General features: G+C 38.8%; 1 protein-coding gene across 1 annotated transcript in view; it reads left to right on the top strand.

The window, feature by feature from the left end:
- The window catches only part of LOC135215345 (neuron navigator 3-like), a 108,548-nt gene that overhangs the window by 11,873 nt on the left and 75,643 nt on the right, over positions 1-21,032 (top strand). The gene's annotated exons all lie outside the window — the stretch shown is intronic.

Genomic DNA, 21,032 nt, shown 5'->3' with positions numbered 1-21,032 from the left:
TATTTCTTGTTCATTTTTCGAATTACGAATTGAAAAACACTGTTCCTTGTCGCCTATATATTAGCTATAGCGAGGAGTGTCGTCCTTCTTAAGTTTCCAATCAATTATTTTGTCAAATTATTGTCAGAGAGAGAGAGAGAGAGAGAGAGAGAGAGAGATTTGTTTGTATACAATTGTTTATTTTCTCACGCATCCCATCCCTCTATTATTCTTTATTTCATATTTCCTCTTTGCAATGATATTAAGAAATCAAGATATTTGTAGGAAAGGGAACTGCCTCCAAACATACCGTGAGTGACCACCGGAAGTGCCCCTGGAGACTCTTTGAAGAAGCTTCTTTGTGGATTTCAACGCACGTGGAGAGAGAGGGAGGGAGCTGTTTGAAATATTGGCCACAGCACCAAATCAAATAGAAAATCTAATTCCGTGTTTTGTTATTGCATAAAAAATAACTGCGTAACGAAAAAGATTATATTTGACATCTGTATTGGGAGAAATGGTTTTCTCTGTTGTCGTTGTCATAAATTTGGCAGATGTGCGGAGGAGATTAAACATAAGTGAAGAGACCCAAACAGCCCCGCCAAAGAGCTCATTTTATTCGGATATGACTGGAATGACTATATGCCCTAGGCCAGTGGCTCTCATAACCACTGGTTCCATGCAACGTAAAACACCATACAAACAAACGAGTTCCTGGAGAGGAGAAACACACAAAATAACGAATTGGGGGTTCACGGTGATATTTTACTGGTCCATAGGGCAATTCTACTTCAGAAAGTTGTTATTACTGAGAATGGAATGTCTGTCATCTACGCCACATTAAAATACTAAAAGTAGAAATATTATTGCAGCTTTGAATTTTTATGACAATCAAGTAATAAGTAAAAAAAAAAAAAAAAAAAAAACGACGTTTTACAGTGTGTCGTAAACTGAAAGTTACCGCCAATGCCTTCTCTACACTAAAGCCTTGTATCTGGTTGAATGGCCTCCATTCGGTTACACCGGGCGGTGAGTGGCAAGAACAAACGAACTTGAGTATCGCCCATCTTTTATCAGGCAGCTACCTTAAATGCTTTGTTTTCTCTTTTCGTGATGAATTAGAGATTATAGCTACTATTTTTACCTTGAGGGTTGAAGGGGCTCAGGACCACAAAGGTGCATTTACTGTAGTCCTAATTGTCCCACTATATATAATATCCTTTGGTATTATTAAACCTATGGATGAAGAGAATACGCATGGCTTTGCCTGGTGGAACGCAGTTTTAGACCTTGGCTTTCACGTTTCATAAAGTTCATCGTTGGATTCAAACTTTTTCCTTCAGATTTTTCATCCCAACTCTAGTTATGAATAACTGGCAGATACAAATGCAATTGGGCGGACGTCTGCATGATGCCCTTAGTGTTGTGATAAAAGTGTTGAACCATTTTATTAAATCAAATGCTCTCCGAATCGCCTCATTCGTGAATTCTGCAGAGACAATGGAGAAGTTTTATTGCACTTTGGGACTCTGCTGTCTTATTTCTGTCTAGCGCCCAACTTAGAGAACAACTGCTTGCAACTCAGTGTGATTTATTTTACTTATCAGATATATTTGAAAAAATCAAAATACTTAATAAACAGCTCCAAAGAAAAAATTCTGATCTCATATTCAGTAAAGGTGCTGTTGCTGCTTTTCTGAGGCAACTACAGTTGTACAAAATCAACGTCAGACGTCGTACATTTGAACAGTTTCCTTGTTTGGGTTCGATTAGAGAGATTTGCACGATGACGACGTTGCAATGCACAGGGTGGGGGGGATATTTAGAAAATTTATATCTTCCTCTCGATCTGTAATCTGTTGCTTTTGTGGTCAAGACACTGAAAATGACTTCAACTGCGGGATATACTATTATAATATATAACTAATAAACGCTACAGTCACTGAGTGCGCGCACATATTGGACTAGCTCATCCTGACCAGCAATCGGGCAACTTCTTTCTTCATTGTGTCATTTGACATCTACGTCTATGGGCCAGCGGTTGTGGTTGGACATAAGGCCACTATGATATCATGAATGCTTAATTAATTCAGAGCAGGGGCGGGGGTGAAGCAGCAGTGTGCACGATTGATTACCTTCTTATGTTCCGAAGGGAATTTCATTCATTTTAGGTTTTGACGCACTAACACGAATATATTTCATAGTATATAAATGTGTGGTTTTGTACCAGCATTGAAGGGTCGAAAGATGATATGAGCCTGCATTCAGACCAAGAAACCAGAAGGATGCGTTTTTTAAAAAAGCGGGAAAGGTATATAGTGGGATTTTATGCGTCTGTGTTTTGATTGTTTTGCATTGTTTTTAATATTAAGTTGAAATTTTCACGATGCGCGTTAGTGTCTGGTAGTTACATCTAAGCGCTGCATCAATTATCTCCTACTTTTTTTTTTTCAGTTTAGTCGACCTCAATTGTTTCCATTCTCTTCATTAGTGATCTGCAGTTGACAGTCGCTGATCTTTGAGGATTTCTGAAACTTGCGCTTTGTAGTTTCCCACCAGAACCGTGTGGTTGTCGAGGAATTCCTTCTCCGAATGGCGTCGCTATGGACTAGGGAGTGCTTCTTGCCTCCATTAGAAAGGAATGGTAATGGGAGTCAACGCCGCTCGTGTAATGGCCGTGAGAAACCCGAGGGAGGTGGCAAGCGCTCTCGCGCCACAACGAGCAAAACTCACGTTGGCGTGAAAAGGTCTGGCGTTTTCTGAAAATTTGTGGCGTAGGTGTCAGCGTGATCAGCTGTTAAGGTGGGAAATCGTGTCTCGTCTTTTTAAGGGCCCGGTTGCTTTGTTCTCAAGGTCAGGGAAATTCCCATAGAGATATTGGGGTTGTTGCGAATGGTGTGAATTATTGCTGGTGTAGTTACGACAGTGAAATAAAATTCTAAACCCGAGAGAGAGAGAGAGAGAATCTTCGTGGCTCGTGTGATTTGAGCGTCTGTTAGGTGAGGCAGTAATGTAGTAGGTATTTTGCATGATAGGTCAAACACTTAAGGGTTACTTCAGGAACATAGATGGCATGTAGGTCTGACATTGAAAGAAATGTTTTGTTTTATAAACCAGCTTTGGTCTTACGTTAATCATTTGTTTTGCACTTGAACGAAGGACACTCGTGTAGAACTATTTAATGGTATATTATTCTGCAGTCATTACCTGCAACGGACTGTCTGCCTCTCGTCATTTAATTTTTTTTTTTATGATTAATGTTCGATGTAGTAACACCAAAAAACTATGGACCTGTAATTCGTTTTCGTCGGTGCCGCTTTTCCCCGGTTTTATTCCTAAACCCTGGAGATGTGGCACAAACGATGCCATATCTTCCTCCAACCAGGTCGAATAGGGTAAAACACCTTGAAACCATTGTTCTGAGTTTCTAACACTGAAGACGTAAAATAAACGAAAGAACTGAGGTATGATGTCGAGTAAAGGATGATTTATAGTTTAAAAATGCAGTCCGATGTATCATACCTTAAACTTTTTGGTAACACGGTATGATAAGGATGATTTAGTTTTCATTCATCGAAATGAATGATAAAAATGCCCAAAATCTAGCACTGACTCAATGATGAAAAGAAATGATAAAATGGGATGAAAAAAAGTACTGTTAGTCTCCGCAAGTGAAGGCAAATTGTCAGAGAAGAAGGCCTTGTCTGGGATCCGTCTCTTTCTTCTGGAAAGCCCCTGGAATGATGGATCAGTAGGAGTTTATGATCGGATTAAAGAACCTCGAATCGAGAGGCGCATGTTAACTGTAGTAGGATTATAAGTCAGGAAGAACTTTGGCAACGTAGCAAATTTCATTGTGGTTTTACTTACATGCAGCTTACCCATACATATTCGTTCTAGAGACCTCATATTTGTCATTTTAAGTTTCCCATTGTCCAGATATGTTTTTTGACCAACTTTCTTTTGGTTTGAAATAGTTTCCGAAACATGGCAAGTTTCCGTGGCATAATATGCCCATGAGGAATGTGACCCAGCTATAACAATATGAGGAATATGACCTATCTATGATAGTATGGCCTAGTTGTAAGAGCACGAGGAATATGACCTAAATACTTTGAGCTCAGGTAGACAGATCATTAGAAAATACCATCCTCTCTCTCTCTCTCTCTCTCTCTCTCTCTCTCTCCTCTGCTCTTCTCTCCTCTCTTTACGAGTCCCTTGAGGTAGAAGTTTCATTGCGAACCTCCAGTTTAAGAAATTCACCCCTTTCTCTCATGAATAAGAGTCAGCTACGCAATTTTTCTTTTGCCCCCCCCCCCTCCCCCTATCTTTCACAACCCTGCCGCGTCACCCCCTCTTGTCCCATATGGTCAGATGGCAAGAGAGCAAGATTCTCTCTCTTCTCTCTCTCTCTCTCTCTCTCTCTCTCTCTCGTTGCATATTATTCATATTTTTTTTATAAGGCGGGTGCTTTGTTTTGTGTTCAAGCCGCCCCCCCGACTCCCTCTCCTCCATAGTGGGGTACTGTCATCAGTGTACCTCACCTATTGGCTGTGGGCATTATTCAAAGGTGCCTGCATCCGCTACATCGTCCCTCCGGCCACTAACTTCTCCCAATTTTAGCCTTTTGTTACACATCCATTCCCGGTTTCTTCTATCTTCTTGCTGTGGATCCTCTTTGATCTATTCTTTCCTTGTGAAAATCTTGGAGATTCTCTCAGTTTCACCTTTCGAGCCTCGTTCTTCGTCGCATTCATTGTCTGGATCTCCCTGTCTGAGTGAGTGTCTAACCACTTCAGCTCCCTCTTTTCACTGCCTTCAGTGCTGAGTGGCCAAAAGTGCCTGTCTTTATAGCCTAAAATTCAAAGATCATTCATTCATATTCATCCTCCTTTTATTTTTAACTCTCTCTCCTCTCTCTCTCTCTCTCTCACTCTCTCTCTTTCTCTCTCTCTCCTTTTCCACATATTCTTTTTCTATCAAGGTTTGCTATGATTCCTTCCCTCTTCCCACACGACCAAGAGTCTCTTTCTTGACAGCCAGAGTGCTGTCCGTCAGTGTCACTACTGACAGACTGTGTGACTTGATAAGGAGAGTCCTCAGGCAGAGAAAGTATTGACACTGCATTTCTTGTGAGGAAGCCTTGACGATCTGGTGATTCCGAATGAATGGTAAGTTTTTCTGTGAACTTCTCTTGTCAAGTTGGTGTTTCCAAGTTCAGTTACGGAAAATATATATACTATTTCCCCTTTCTATAAAAATGCTTTGTCCGCCCCGGGTTAGGGCTTGGTAAGTATGGGAGACATCCACCCTCCAGCAAACCTGTTTGTCCGCCACGGGTGGGGCGTGGTTGGTAGGGAGACATCTGCCTTCCTGCAAACTTGTGTGTCCGCCCCATGTGCGGGCGGGGTAGGCTATCGGGAGGGTAGGGAAGACAGCAGCGCCGAGATCCAGCGTGCCAACAAGCTCGTAAACAAATAAATAGCAGAAAAAAATAATAGACTGACGCGTCGGGGCTGGGACTAAGTTGTTCTGTCATTTAATATCAGCCTCATGAACGAGTGAAAGTGTGTGAGAAAAAGAATTTTTAAAGTATAGTCAACCCCTTGGTTGAAATTCTAGAATATATATTTCCAGTAAGTTATAATCTATTATCGGCAAATAAAGCACTGTGTCTATTTTCATTCATAATTTATTATCGGCAAATAAAGTACTGCGTCTATTTTCATTCATAATTTATTATCGGCAAATAAAGTACTGTGTCTATTTTCAATGTTGGATTATTTGCGGTTTCTTAAATATGAGATTGCAAAAATGAGCGTAATATTTTACGATAAGGTTTTTATTCTTATTTGAGTGGTTCTGTAGTCATATTGTTACATTATTCAAAATAATGTCTAATTCTTTGTAACAGACTTTTCTAAAATTGGACGGTTCTGTTTTTATACGAAACAAGGGTGTTGTAATATTTTTCAGGAAGCGAAAATATAGTCAAAAGGAATGTCCGTGTTTCAAATGTCACAATTTCAAGTTGTTCCCGCTAAAAATTGACAGTAGACGAGATGTCAAGGGGTTTCAAGAAATCACACTGCCTACATTTTGCACCTGAACGGGAAATGTCTATATTTTTATTTTTCCAGAAACAGTTCAGTGCAATTTGTAAGGTCTAGTCCTATCATTCAAGTGCAGTAGTCTGAAATGTTTTAGTAACCAGCTTCAGAAAAAAATGTAAAGTATTTGTAATCCGTGTCATGTGCATTTAGCTTATTAATACTTTTAAGGAAACCTTATAAAATCCGCCTCCAGGAGTTTGAACTTGATAAATAATCGTTCAGAATGAGTCTGTCGACTACATTCCTCTCCTTGGAGTTTCGTGTCGCTTCAGAAGAAGACAATGATGGATGGTTACCGACCGTCCATTGTCATGGTTTTGTGTTCTCCCTAACGTCGCCCTAGGCCTAACTCTTGGTTGAAGAAACCAAGGTGTTCTCTGTCCTTCTTGGGGTTTTACACTTTATCGTTCATTTAGGCGGTTTTCCGTCGTGTTCGTGGTTTCTGGGAGAACAAGTTCATTTGGTCAGTTACATTCTTTTCGGTTGCTTAGAGTCATGTTCAGAATCTCTCTCTCTCTTCTCTCTCTCTCTCTCTCTCTCTCTCTCTCTCTCTTCTTCATATCTCTCTATTATATATATATATATATATATATATATATATATATATATATGTGTGTGTGTGTGTGTGTGTGTGTGTGGATGAAGTACTGGATTATGTACGCACGCGCTTACCACACTAAATTTGTCTGTACTATTTAAACTTATTTACTTCCGTTCGCATCATTTGTTTAGTACTGGCGCTTCTTTAGGTGTACGTTATTAGCTCCGAGAATGTGTTAACAGAGATGAAGAAAGAACAAATTAAGTGATGTTGAAATTACTAAGGCCATCCTATGAACCGAGAGACTAACGGTCCTTTACAGTTACGTGAAGTTGAAATAAGCCTAAGTTTGGTTGTTATATATAAACCTTTGATTAGGACTAACGTCAGGTAATAACAATCGATTGTGGTATATGAAAGGTTCCTTTGATGCATTCGAATGTCTTTGTATATTGACTATGACTGGAATCTCTCTCTCTCTCTCTCTCTCTCTCTCTCTCTCTCTCTCTCTCGCCGAATCTTGAACCGAATGAGAAGGATCGAAAAAAAGCTTCTACATCTACAGCTTCATAGCCACTTGATGGTCTCCAGATTACGGAATCCAAATTGAAAATTTTTTTACTGGTGTTGCTATAGATGTCATGCCTTCACTGTTTTATGCAAACTGTGCTCATTTGATATCGAAGGCTACGGAGATACAAATCTGCAGTTTGCTATTAAAACAGCTTTTATTTGTATTTCGCAAAAAATTAATGCAATCGACCGCAACTGAAGACCATGTAAATTTATAACCATTGTTGATGTTTGTGGTCCCCTAATGAAGACGTTCATTGATAGAAAGGGGTTGCACGCCCTCAAATTATGCTGCGCAAATCGACTCTTGCCGGTTTTAGTGATTGAGAGTCCCTCTAGTCTTAAGTCTCTCGGACTAAGGAGTTTACTTTCACTTGAGAAAATTGCAGAGATTGTCATGATCTGTATGAGTCATGACTTGGTAAGGTTATTACTATTATTATTAATTAATAATTAAAACTTGAGATGTATAACTAAATTGGTTACTTAGTCGGTTGATATTGAATAGAGTAAGTAAATGTTTATGTATGTGTATATGTATATAACTATATTTTATTTATTTATAGTACTATTGTGTGTTGGCACACACGTTTAGTCCTTATCACTAATTTATACTTTAGGCTGTTTCACATTGTCTACACTTTCTATGTAAATATCCTGTAGACTCTACAGGATATTTACATAGAAAGTTCTGGATGTCTTGGCAGCTAGGTTTCGTGATTCTCAGGTCGTCTGAAATAAGTCTCTTACTGAAATTAGCAGCATCAGTTCCCCCGCCCCCCAAGAGTCCGTTTATGGATATGTCATCAACGAAAAAGCAGACTTAACTCATGCTCCTTCTTGTTTTATCATTTTCATATTTTCCTGTAATATTATGTACGGATGACCGGAGCCAGTCGTAAAATATTAAAGTTGAAAGTCCTGGGAACCAGCCTGATTTTGTGGCATTATTGGAGCCATGACTGTTCTTCTCCCATGGCCGTTCTTCAGCCAACAACTGACATTCGTTGTTAGAAATTTTTTACTCGTTGCCTCTTCCGTGGATCGAAGTCTAGTTATTATATATATATATATATATATATATATATATATATATATATATATATATATATATATATATAATTTAGTTTTTTCTGAATAAGCCTAATTGGATCGGTTTATATGTTCGCTGATTAGCACTCCATTAGGTTACTATAAAAAAAAATAGTAGAAAACCATTTCTATTTATGCATTAATGAATCGAATTAAGTTTGAATGAAGCAGCTGACCTTCTAGTGCCTGTCGTTTGACTTTTCACATTTTTATAGGACAGGAGAGAGAGAGAGAGAGAGAGAGAGAGCGAGAGAGAGAAGAGAGAGAGAGAGAGAGAGAGAGAGAGGCGTTCCCACGATAAGGAGAATATAGTTTCAGCTGTTCTTGTTCGTGTTCTGTCGGTAGCCGGACAGCAGTTACCCTCAAACATGCCAAGACTGAGCTCATGTTGCGACTTAAAGGCGCTCAGCTGGCTTGCTGATCCGGATACCATTTCAAGCCTACGAAGATTCTTGGAGTGTGTGTGTGTGTGTGAGAGAGAGAGGAGAGAGAGAGAGAGAGAGAGGAGAGAGAGAGAGAAACTGGTTTAGCAAGTTATGTATGAGAAAAACTTGGAATTCCTCCAGGATTTGAAAAGAAGTTTTGACAACTCATCTTGCGAGATGCCAGAATTTTATACATATATATATATATATATATATATATATATATATATATATATATATATATATATATTACATATATATACATATATATATATATATATATACTAGATATTATATATATATATATATATATATATATATATATATATATAATAAGTGAAATGTTTATATTCATTTGCCTAATCTAAATATTGTTTTTTATTTGCACATGAAATCACACACGTATTATGTACTCCTAAGTCTTTTAAGTCAATGACATGAAATACCTTGCTATTCTCAAAGCTGCGATTGTCACCAGCATTCAGAGTTCGCAAACGGCTTCCTCAAGACAATTTATATAGAATCTAAACTTATTGGTAAATCGTTTTCGTCCTAAATTCATATTATGTTCCATGGTTGCCACTCGGAAACCAAACTATTTCGTGCCATGTAAAAGGTGACCAGAAGGCGTGGTTCCATAGGCGGTGAGGGAAAAGGATTCACTTTGGCAATGGCTGCCTCGACGTGATTGATGAAGGCTGTAATATATATATATATATATATATATATATATATATATTATATATATATATATATATATTTATTTATACATTATACAGCCCTTTTGAAGCCTCAAGACTTTTTTTTAGCAACCTTTCATAATGACATACCGCCACATTTCTTGACGTCTGGATGGACAATTATGATCAAGTGCAAGCCTTTGTACCACCACTAAAAATATTTGTTTTAATGGGAAATGCCTTTTAAGATATGTTATAAGAAAGAAAAGACCCAGAAGTTACTCTGTTAACAAAAATCTGAAAACAACATCGATATATAGCTTGTAATTGCATTATATATATATATATATATATATATATTATATATATATATATATATATATATATATATATATATATATATATATATATATATATATATATATATATATATAATATATTTTTTTTTCTTCTTCTTTTCTTTTTTTTCTTTTTTTTTCTTTTTTTTCTTTTTTTTTATTGAGTGAGTAGTTGTGCGTGTGCAGAGAGATGTTATGGTAGGTTTCGATTCAAATGCAGAGTGAGTCTCATCTGGGTCACGCCCTTGACTTGCAAGCTTCTCTCCTGCCAGGGAGGTGAGTGTGATTGGAAGATCCTGAACTGTGTAAATCTACTCAGCTTTGTACTAAGCTGGAGAGTCAGGCGTGTTGTGACATACAGTATTTGGTTCCTTCCAAATTTTTCTTCTATTACCGATTATAATTATTGAAGTTCCTTCGCTAGATTTTGGTGTGTAAAGGCGTATTGAAATATCAACTTCTCAGCTAATGTCTTCAGCATATTGAAGACCTCATACACTCAATTTCAAACACCCACAGTAATGGTTTTGAACAAATCCTACAGCCAGAGTGGCGAGCAATTCTAATAGTAGGCCTCCAACATGTTTGCATTGTGTTAGAGAAAAAGATCACATGTTTTCCCTTCTCCCGAACATGCGAGATTTGCATTCAATTCCAGTATAGTTTGTTCGTGATATCAAGGCTTAGCTGTTTCTGTCATCTTAATTAACTGCCGTACTATCGCTTTTTTGAGCTTCATCCGCAGATCTGTTGGATCAGTGGCACCATTCTTCCTTATGAGATGACTGAGGGAAGTAAGTCAAGGCTAGGAGCTGGTTCCCGGGTCCTGATGAAGTCAGTTCAACAAAACTGCTGTAGTTTTGCCGCGCTCTTCTTATCCCGAACACAGCAGGTGTTGTTCAGTTTTCATTCTTGTGGTTTACTTCATTGTGAAGATAGGATGGGGTTTGTGTGTGTGTGTGTGTGTGTGTGTGTTTATTATGAATTTTTATCACATCATCGTGATTCATATACATGCGTTAACCTACGAATGCCCTTTGATATCCAACTCGTTCTACCTCGGAATTGAATATATTTTCATATATGTTAACCGAAGGGAAATTTTTAGTTGATAATTTCGTCCTCTCGTGGATTCGAACCAGCGCACAGAGATAATCAGGACTTCAGTGTTGTTAACGACTCGGCCAACAAGTGAGGTGTAAGTTGATATCGATTCCGACCATACAAATCGCTGTCGAACTTAGGTATTTGTAATAGATATAAATATGTGTGTGTGTGTATAAAGGTTTTATCACTAATTTGCTCATGATATTTTATATACTCTTAAATATTGAGCCACAGATACTCCTTAATATCTAATTCACTTTACGATGGGAATAATTTAATCCAAAAGGAAGTATAAGGGATTCTGCCCTGGCAAGGATTTGAACCTTCTAACTTTAGGGTATGATGCAGAGGTAGATAGTTAGTTTATCCACCATACTTGCAAAAGAAAGAAGTTCATTTCGACTCTGCTGTACATATTCTTCTCGGGTTGAGATCCTGTTCCATGAAACCATCCCAGCCCAACCAAGATATTTAAGTGTTACATTCGCAACTGGTAGATATATATATATATATATAATCTATCTATATATAATATATATATATATAATATATATATATAATAATAATTAGTTGGTATGGCGGTGTTAAAGCAAAGTTACTGAATTTGAAATTCTGAATTTCCAAGATTATTCCTGGTGCACAAATTCAGACTCTCCTGACTAATGACATGCAGACTATGAACAGAAAGATGATAATGGAACCCTTATAGAACACCCAGAATTACTCTCCAAAATAAGGAATGAATGTAATGTGTATTCTGTTCATATAAATTAATATAATTTCTGAAAGGGTAATCAGAAGATATGCAATTTACAGGAGCTCTGGCATCTTGCCACCCGTGACATGAATTCTACTATTCACAATACCGAGGGAAAAGGTGCCACTAAGTTGCAAGCAAAGATAGAAGGTCAACTCGAATTTTTGTCCATTATGAGGATGCGCACCACGAAGGAAGTCCCCCGAACGGTTGTTCTCTGATGCCGTCATTAAGGACGAGGCAGTGACGTCACATGAAACGTCAGGACCTACGTCACGAATTTAAATACCATGCATTCAAGATTTTCTCTTTATACCATGTATTCATAATGTTCAATCTTACACCATGCATTCTGGGCTTGATCTTGATACCTTTCATCCAGGATTCTCTTAATGTCACGCATCCCAGATTTCCTCTTTTCACCATGAATGCTGGGCATCACTACAAACACAAGACAGTCGTAATTCTTATAAGTTGCAATTATAATATTCTTTTTTAACAGGTATGTTTTTAGAAAATTCAAAATGTGATCCACAAAAATGAAAGTTTGGCTACATAAGCTGCAGCCAAAATATACCTTCCGAACACACATGTAAACAAATGATGCTATTCATCAATCATGTGGAAAATTGTGTTCCCATTGGTTGGGATTTATGACGTCATGCTTTAAATTTGGACTACAGTCGCCAGTTGTCTACTGGCCGGTGGTATGGCTCATATGGCTAATTTGAGTTTCTTTGTGTACTCTATAGTATCTTTGGTTGAAGGATCACATAGGTACAGGAGAATATGGATCGTGAACTTAAGATTAGCAACATACAGTATCACTATTCAAGTGGAGTACTGTAAGTGAGCGTAAGCGCCACTGGCAATCAGGGATACGGTTCCCCAATATTGGCACTGGCGGAATAGGTGAGTGGCACTGTTGATCCACAGGGGGAGGCACACAGCAGGGCAGTCTACACAAATCTGCAAAGTATTCGACAATGATAACACTGATACTTGCAAAGGCAAAATTACTCAAGGATTTGTAAGATATCCTTCTATATTAAAACCTTTGATATTATGTTAAAATACGTTGAGCTTAACTTGATTTAAAAGTAGCAAATTATGATCATTGATATCACTATTCACACTCAAAACACATCTGGTCTCATAGGGAGACGGGAATTCTTGGAATGGGAATTTACAGGAGAAAACACAGCTAAAAAGAGGAATGAGTGTCAGGAACACGGGTGACGGGCAGACACAACAAATGTTTGCTGTCACTTACCTTAATTCCGTGGCGTGACGGGCGTGGAGTTGTACCAGGGCGTCAGCCGAAGTACGTTGGGTTACTTGCAGGACTTCACCAAAGGAAATCAAGAACTAATCAGGTAGGCAGCTGTCAGGAGGACTCACAGTCAGAGGCTCAATGCACAGTTGTGGTTACTTGAGAGGATCAGCCGTTACCAGCTTCAAGATGGTGGTTGAATAGAGTGGCGGGCTGAGTGGTCAGGTATGGAACCACTACTGGGTAGGCATAAAGAACATTTGAACACTGGCAGAGAAGGTGCGAACATTGGGAGAAAAATAGAAAACACATGGGTTGAGAGGCGGGGGTCATGCAGGTGTGAGGAGGCAGAGTTGGGACACAGGGTCCGATGACAAAGGTAGCCGGGTGGAGTAAAATCTAGGAAGACATCCCGTGAGACGTGTGAATTTTCACGACTTGGCAGGAAGTTTTCAATTTAATGGCTTTTGCTAAATTATGTCGGGGACCATATTACAATGGAAAAAAGGACGCAAGTCTCGGGATTTGACATCAATCAGTAGCTAACCCTGCCGGGGAGATGACACCTCATAAATCATAATACGATGGCCATTAGGATGTTTTCCATCTTCGTTTGGCTTAGGAATACAAAAGGAAAAATCTGCTAAGTCAAAATGCTCTTAAGGGCCCCTTACTCCATTCGCAATGTGAAAGGGAAATTCTTGACTGGGCCTGACTTAAAAGATCTTTACTCTACTTCACGCTACTTCTCTTCACAATTTGAATTTAATGGTTTTAGTTTGTACTTGTTCCCTCAAAACTTTATGATTGGCTGAAGAAAAGATAAGAAACTAGGATCCAAGGTTGATACTCATAATATAGTTTTTGCATAGTGAACTCATTTTTCCGATGATGCAGAGAAATGGCATGTAAACACAAACTTTCAATATGCCCCCAGAGGCCATTAGCCGTAAGGAACACTTGGTATGAAGACCTTTTTTTTTTTATGAAGGGGCCCTGCCCCTTAGGAAGTTCATCATAGTCGCCTCATAAAACTTCTCGGTGCGTAACTAACCGAACCTCAACATCAACAAGAACATTGAGATAATCATGCACTCTCTTCACAAGATCACTTGATAGTAACTAGCCTAAGTGTCTTGAACACTAAAAGGCTTCGCTTGTTCTCACTGTTTTGAAGTCGAGACTTATTAGGCTTGTAGGTCACTCATTTTTTCCCATGCTTTGTTCACCGCCTCTAAATTCTTGTTGGATACAGGCAGTCACCAGGTTACATCAGGTTCAGGTTAAGTCATCCCGGACTGAAGGCGCTTGCCTCATAATGCTGTTAACCTGCTTTATAGCTCTGTAACCCAGACTTAGCGCTGTTGCTATTTATTCCAATTATAATTATGATGATTCGGGTTACGGCGATTATCTGCTCACGCTGCCCCGCCGTAAACCTGGCACTGCCTCTATTCAGGTTTTTAAATGTGCAGCTTTCTGCATTAGATTTTGTTAATATCATTTCCTATGTTTAAAATTTATTGACACGTCACATTTTTACGCTTTCTGATCATAAAATTCACCAAAAATAATATCTCCCTAGCACCTCTTCCTCCGCACATTTTTTTTCTCAGTTACAAGGGAAAGAAAGAGAAAGGCTGGTCGCCATTTCATAAGATGAAAGTGAGTGGTGAGGAGGAAGAGGCAGGAGAGGAAATAGACAGAAGAAGAAGCCATGACTGGGTAATGCTACGGTTAATGAGGTAGTTTGGGATTAAATGGCTTCCGTGACATGGACCTTGGGTTACGTTACGGCTTTTCACTCCGTTAAAGTCTCTCTCTCTCTCTCTCTCTCTCTCTCTCTCTCTCTCTCTCTCTCTCTCTCTCTCTCTCTCTCTCTCTCAGAGAGAGAGAGAAAAAAAGAACTTCTCCAAGTGTGAATAATAGAGCCGAGATGATTCTCATGAATAATGACCTGTTCGCATCGATCCAGACGAAGTAATTTCTTTTAGGTGTTTGTTGCTGCTGGGGCAGATGTTTCTCTTTTAATGTTGGGTCAAGGGACAGGTTTGAGAGGTTGCGGATCATTGGGAATTTTGACCCCTACAAGTGACCCAGGGCGTGTCTCTCGTCACGAAGTTTCAGGTTTTTTTTTTAGTTGGAGAGAGAGAGAGAGAGAATCGCAGGACATTTGTTTTATAATTTTTTCTTTTATTTTTGTTTTTTATTGGGTTGTTCATACGCAAGCAGAACTGTTCCTGTCATTTTCAGTGTACATAACTTTTCTTTGGTTATTAATATATTGTTTTTTTTGGTAGAGTTGTTATTTTTTATTTATTAAGGGATCTTGATATTCATGTATTGTTTCTTTTACTTACAGACACCATCGTCTGTATTTTTTTTCTTAATTTCTAAAGTTCATTGGAGTTTGGTTTGTTTTGGCAGCCTAGTTAACCGCTTAGATATATTTTTCGAGAGTCATAAGACAAGGGGTCTCAAATTCAGCTATGTAATGTTTAGAGAATCCTTAAAATTTTATAGGTATGCATTGACGGCATCTTTTAATATGTGAGTTTAATTTTCTGATATCCCGTGATAATAATTAATTAAAGCCTACTTGGGCATGTATATATTTGCTGGAGAAATGTGGAGTATTCCAGAGGAGATCCGAGCATTCCAAATTGTTCAATGGAAGCTGTTTCCAGCGCCCATTTTTTCACTGTTACAAAGCAGAATTAACATTCATACATTCATACCTTTATATATCAATGCATTGCTTTATTTCGTTAGGAAACAGAATCCAATACTGAATGCATGTTACAGAAATATGAAAGTCGTCTCCCATTGGTCTTTTAATGGCCACTCCAATGTCATCTTTCACCTGGTTGCTGCTGCTGCTGCTGCCTTACAGATCCTTGCGGCGCCAGAAGATGTCGTCAAGAGTTACCTCGACAGACGACAACCAGACGCGTTGTTCCATACACTCAGCCTCCGTCGCCATTGTGCGCACAAAAAAAAAGGAACATTCCGCCCGCTTTCTCTTTCGCCAAGTCATGTATTGGTTCCTTCGGCAACATGCATAGAAGTATGCTTATATATTATATATATATATTATATTATATATATATATATATATGTTTTTTTTTTAATTATAATATATTATATTTTTATAATTTATATATTATAGATATAATATATATATATAATATATATATATATATATAATAGATAGGATTATGGAGTGTTAATGCCCGCGTGAGACGCCTTTGCCATATCTTGAAGAAATAGCTCTTTAATAGATACATCGGAAAGCCAGGTGGCTCTTTCATTCCCTCCCTCCCCACTAAATCGGCCCCCCTTGAAAAGTACTTAGTAATCACCCCCCCCCCCCCCCACCCCCCCCCCCCCCCCCCCCCCCCCCCAACCCCCCCCCCCCCCACATCCACCCCCCCTTTCCCAACCATCATACACCCGACTACTCACTCCGGACTACAAGTTCTGCACTTTGATGAGGTAAAGGAGGTGCCCTGCTAACTTTAACTTTCATAACGTTCTCTCTCTCTCTCTCTCTCTCTCTCTCTCTCTCTCTTCCTCGTCACTGATGCCTTCTCTTTCCGTTGCCGCCCGTGTTATTCAAACACCTGTGCTGAGGTAATGTTCAATTTGGAAGATATTCTTTGATAAAAATTGAGATATATATTTTAATTTTGCCGTTGTGCCTAAAATACTACAATTCTCTCTCTCTCTCTCTCTCTCTCTCTCTCCTTGAGAGATAGAACAATCGAAAGACAGATGATTGGGCAAGGATGTAGGTCTTAGCAGTATTGGCGAATGTTGACGTATGACTTACGTTTAGTCTTATTTTCAAGAATAACGCAAGTATTGTGTGAATGCCTGTGGTCTGCTTAATGTCCTTTTGATGTCGGTTTCTTTTACAAGAAAATGTATTAGTCTAAGGCAGACAATTGTTGTGTGAAGGAACAGATGTCTATTACTGTAGCGTTTGTAGTTGAGCAATTTTTTTAGTTAACAAAATAATAGAGAAGTTAAGAGTGATGATCATCACCTGGTGCTTTGCAAGTATTTGTTTTTTTGTGTGCATGCCTACGCAGTTTTGTGGTTTTTTCTCAAGACAACGTCCGCGGAGCAAAAGAATGCAAGATTTTAAAATCATTTGTTGGTCATGGAATGTGATGTATGGAAGGGCAAATAAGCCCCAGCCTGTTTTTTCTGATCGTGGTTTCTTTACTTGGTTGTAGAGAGAGAGAGAGAGAGAGAGAGAGAGAGAGAAGCAATTTAATTAAGGAAGATCCTAGAAGCATTTTAGAGCTAAGAGTCAAAAGAAGGAAAAAGAAATCGTTAGTTCGTCTTTGGAGGGAGAAAATAATCCAAAAGCCTCCCTCGACTAGAAGGAAATGGAGGATATGAGAAAAAGGGACTGAGAATTGAGAAGAAAGTGCGTGAGAGGACATTCATCCAGATTCAGTCATTCTGGGATGAAATCCTTCCTTCCTTCACTGAACGACGCCACTGGGTTCCTTGGTGAAGAAAGAAGGTTGTAGCTCTGAAAACGATCTGGTCACTTTGAAATATTAGGAGGCTTTAAAAAGAGCCGTGTCGTGATGTTGAAAGTCTATTGAGAGATATTGTTGCCACTGAAAATATTGACAATTTGGAGATGTTCGTGATGATTTAGTCGTTTCAAGGATGTCCTTGTAATGCCTTTATGACTCGGTTTTTAAGAGAAAATTTTGTTATTTAAAAGTTACAGTTTTCAACGTTCATTTTATCATTATTTTAAGACGAAATTGTAAAATTGGTGTTGACGTGTTTTGTACGCATGGCTATGTCTCTGTTGTCGATGATATCTCTTTTTAGGAATCCTAATCGCCTTGAAATTAAAGCTGGTATCACACTAGTCATTCTTGCTCGTGGTTTTGGCCAGCATCCAGCCGATGCTCGCGAGCAAAAGTGTTTGTATCGTCACACTCGGACCTCGTGGTTTCGAGGAGCCGTAGGAAAAAGTAAACAAAACTGATCATCTGATATCATCATGGCGCCCAGAAATTGTCGGACTGTTGCAAGATGCGCTGCAGTGGTTTATTTCTCGGAAACTTACGTGAATGCAAGAGTAACAAAAAAACGTTTGTGGGTTCAAGAGTGGCTCAGGAGAGTACGTCCTATCAGCAGCAGCCATCTTGTTTGTTTACACTATGTTGTGGCTCGCGGCTCGTGCTGGCTGCTTTCCGTCCTGTTCGGAAGCAAGAATCTCGAGCTAAAAGCTCCCGGTTTTTCATTCTCGGCAGCAACGGCTCGCTGCTCGAGAAAAAAATGCCTAGTGTGAGGCCAGCTTAAGGGTCAGCGGCCAACAACGTCAGTGTTGACAGCGGTCATTAAACAAAGCTGTATCATCCGTCCTGTTGACTCGCTCGCCTATCACTCTGTCAGATGATTTTCTTCTTCTTCTTGAAATGTTTTCTTTATTAGAAGTTGTACTTCTCAAAGAGAAATGTCATTAGCTTCTGTATATACGTCAGATACAAATACACCTCCGTAACTATTTAATTAATACTAGTAGCCATAATTTTTTTTTTCGGCAGTTCAATAAAAGCTTAATGTCCACGTCTTTGTTCTGATTTGATCTTTCATATTTTGAATCTTTAATTAGGCCTTTGATCATTATGATTAACTGTCCAGCGTTTGATGTTTATGTTAGAATCAGTTTTAGGTTCAATTTAATTTGTGCCGGTTATTTTGTATGCGCTTTGGTGTGGAACTTTGGAGAGAACGGTTTTAACCTCTCTCTCTCTCTCTCTCTTCTCTCTCTCTCTCTCTCTCTCGTGCTTGTCTTTTTACATTGCGTTTAATTGTTAAATGTTTGACAGATGGTTGATTAATAGGATTGTACTTAACGTCATTAGCCACCCCGCCAAATAGCTTAGGATCTGGAATGCAGCTGATATGGGCTAAGTCGACAGGAGGAGGAGGAGGAGGAGGAGGAGGAAGGAGGAGGAGGAGGAGGAGGAGGAGGAGGAGGAGGAGGAGGAGGAGGAGGAGGAGCAACGTTGTAGACAGGGTCTCTCGGCCTTCCAAGAAATAAAATTGATAATCACTATCATGAATTTCGGTTCCGTGTTCGAAAAATTTTCATAAAAAATACGAACGCTAGAGCAAGAAAACAAATAGATGAGTTGCAGCAGGAGAAAAGTTGAGTTCGATCAACTCAGTTGTCACAAGAGCCTGGCAGCTACTTGTGGTAGAATTGCAGCCCAAGAATCGACGTCTGCTGCACTGCAAGGGAAATTGTCCTTGATTTTTGATAAACGAACATTGCTCTGACCGCCACCCGCCACTGATGTCGCCAAGGTCTGATATGAGCGGCAGGTTAAAGTTTTTGAAGTAAAAAAAAACGTCGAAGCTGATAGGTTATGGGTCATGACTACCAGGTTTGAATGATAACTTCCCTACGGGAATATTCGAGTGCTTTTCAGATCCAGTCCCTCCCATTCGTCATATTGATCTGTTGGCAACCTTTAAACCTTTCAGAGTTTTGGAACTTGTACCCACCCTGCTAGATCTGCCGTCTTCTTTCAACATTTGACAATTGTTAGTGTTAGTAGTGCATGTTTAATCAGTTTTTTATCGTATCATATGGTGCAGCCTTTTGTTTTCAAACTGCGCACCTGCACAAAGTGTGAAAAATAGTAGCCTCTATGGCCGTGGTGCTTTGACCTGAAAGGTGAAGGAAGGAAGGAAGACCTTTTGTCCGATTCAAGAAGCTGATGTTTTTCTATCCTTCCTCTGGGGAGTCAGTCAGTCAGTCAGTCAGTCAGTCAGTCAGTCAGTCAGCCAGCCAGCCAGCCAGCCAGCCAGCCAGCCAGCCAGCGATGCCTGGTTGAAATCAAAAGTGACCAGCCAGATGTATTTCTGAACCGAAAGGAAATTACAGGAAGAATATTATTTATTCGGCCTTCGTCACCTCTCGTTTCTTTGTATATAAAAATAGATTTTGAGACATTTATCCTTCGTTCATTTTATGTATTTTCTTTTCCAGTAAATTTTCTGTGCATATTGTTGTATTATATATACTTAAATGTATTTGTGTAGCGACCTCCAGCGTATTCAGAATATACGAAGACTTATCAACTGACTTAAAGGTTATTTCTTCCCGACGGCCCACAGGAAACATCGTCCGAACCGACAGAACTTGGGACAGACCACCTGAGCCTCGTGACTCTTGATCGGATTAATTGCATGATTATCGAGGTGACTCAGCGGCGTCATGCACGAATGCAAAAGTCATTCATTTGATGAACGCGACGTCTTTCTTTCGCTTTTTATTTTACTACCCCGTTTGTTTAGCGTTTGGTATTTTGTTTTCCAGGAGTTTTTTTTTTTTTTTCCTTTTTTTTAAGGAATGTAATATAGTCCTAGCTTGTGCATGTTTAGGTTGTCAAGTAAACAGGAATATTGATTTATTTTGTTAATTGCTATTATCAGCGTTCATCTTCTTGCTTTATATATATATATATATATATAATATATATATATATTTTTAATTTGATATTATAGCGTTTCATCTCTTGTTTTATATAATATATATATATATATATATATATATATATATATATATATATATATATATGTATGTATGTAGTATGTATATATGTATGTATGTATGTATGTATGTGTATATATATATATATATATATATATATATATATATGCAATTGTAATAGCCTCATTGTCCTCTTAACTTCTTAAATTCAAGAAGTTAAGATGGCATTGTGGCTATTACAGTTATTTAAAAGATATAGATAGATAGGTATATATACCTATCTCTCCATCTATCTATATCTGTTAAATAGATAGAATGCTTGCTATCCTACGCTTCCTATAAATGTTCATTGTAATGCAGCATACTGACTGATCAACAAAATCCGTGAGTGTCATGAAAGCCCAGAGGTCTGATGCAACGTAGCCGTTCACAATTCGACCTTTTACCTTCGTCATTCCGTTCATATCCTTTGGCCAAATGAACTGACGTCATTGGATCGTAATTGTCGGGTGACTCTTTTGAGTCAAAGGAGTCAGTCGTCTCTCCGTGTCAAGATTTGGAAAGCGGTCGAACGGCTTTTGCCAGCTGTGAGCAACCGGGTGGTGACTACTTCG

This window comes from Macrobrachium nipponense, chromosome 5 (genome assembly GCF_015104395.2).
Source record: "Macrobrachium nipponense isolate FS-2020 chromosome 5, ASM1510439v2, whole genome shotgun sequence".
NCBI classification, from domain to species: Eukaryota; Metazoa; Arthropoda; class Malacostraca; order Decapoda; family Palaemonidae; genus Macrobrachium; species Macrobrachium nipponense.
This window is presented reverse-complemented; position numbering and strand designations above follow the sequence as displayed.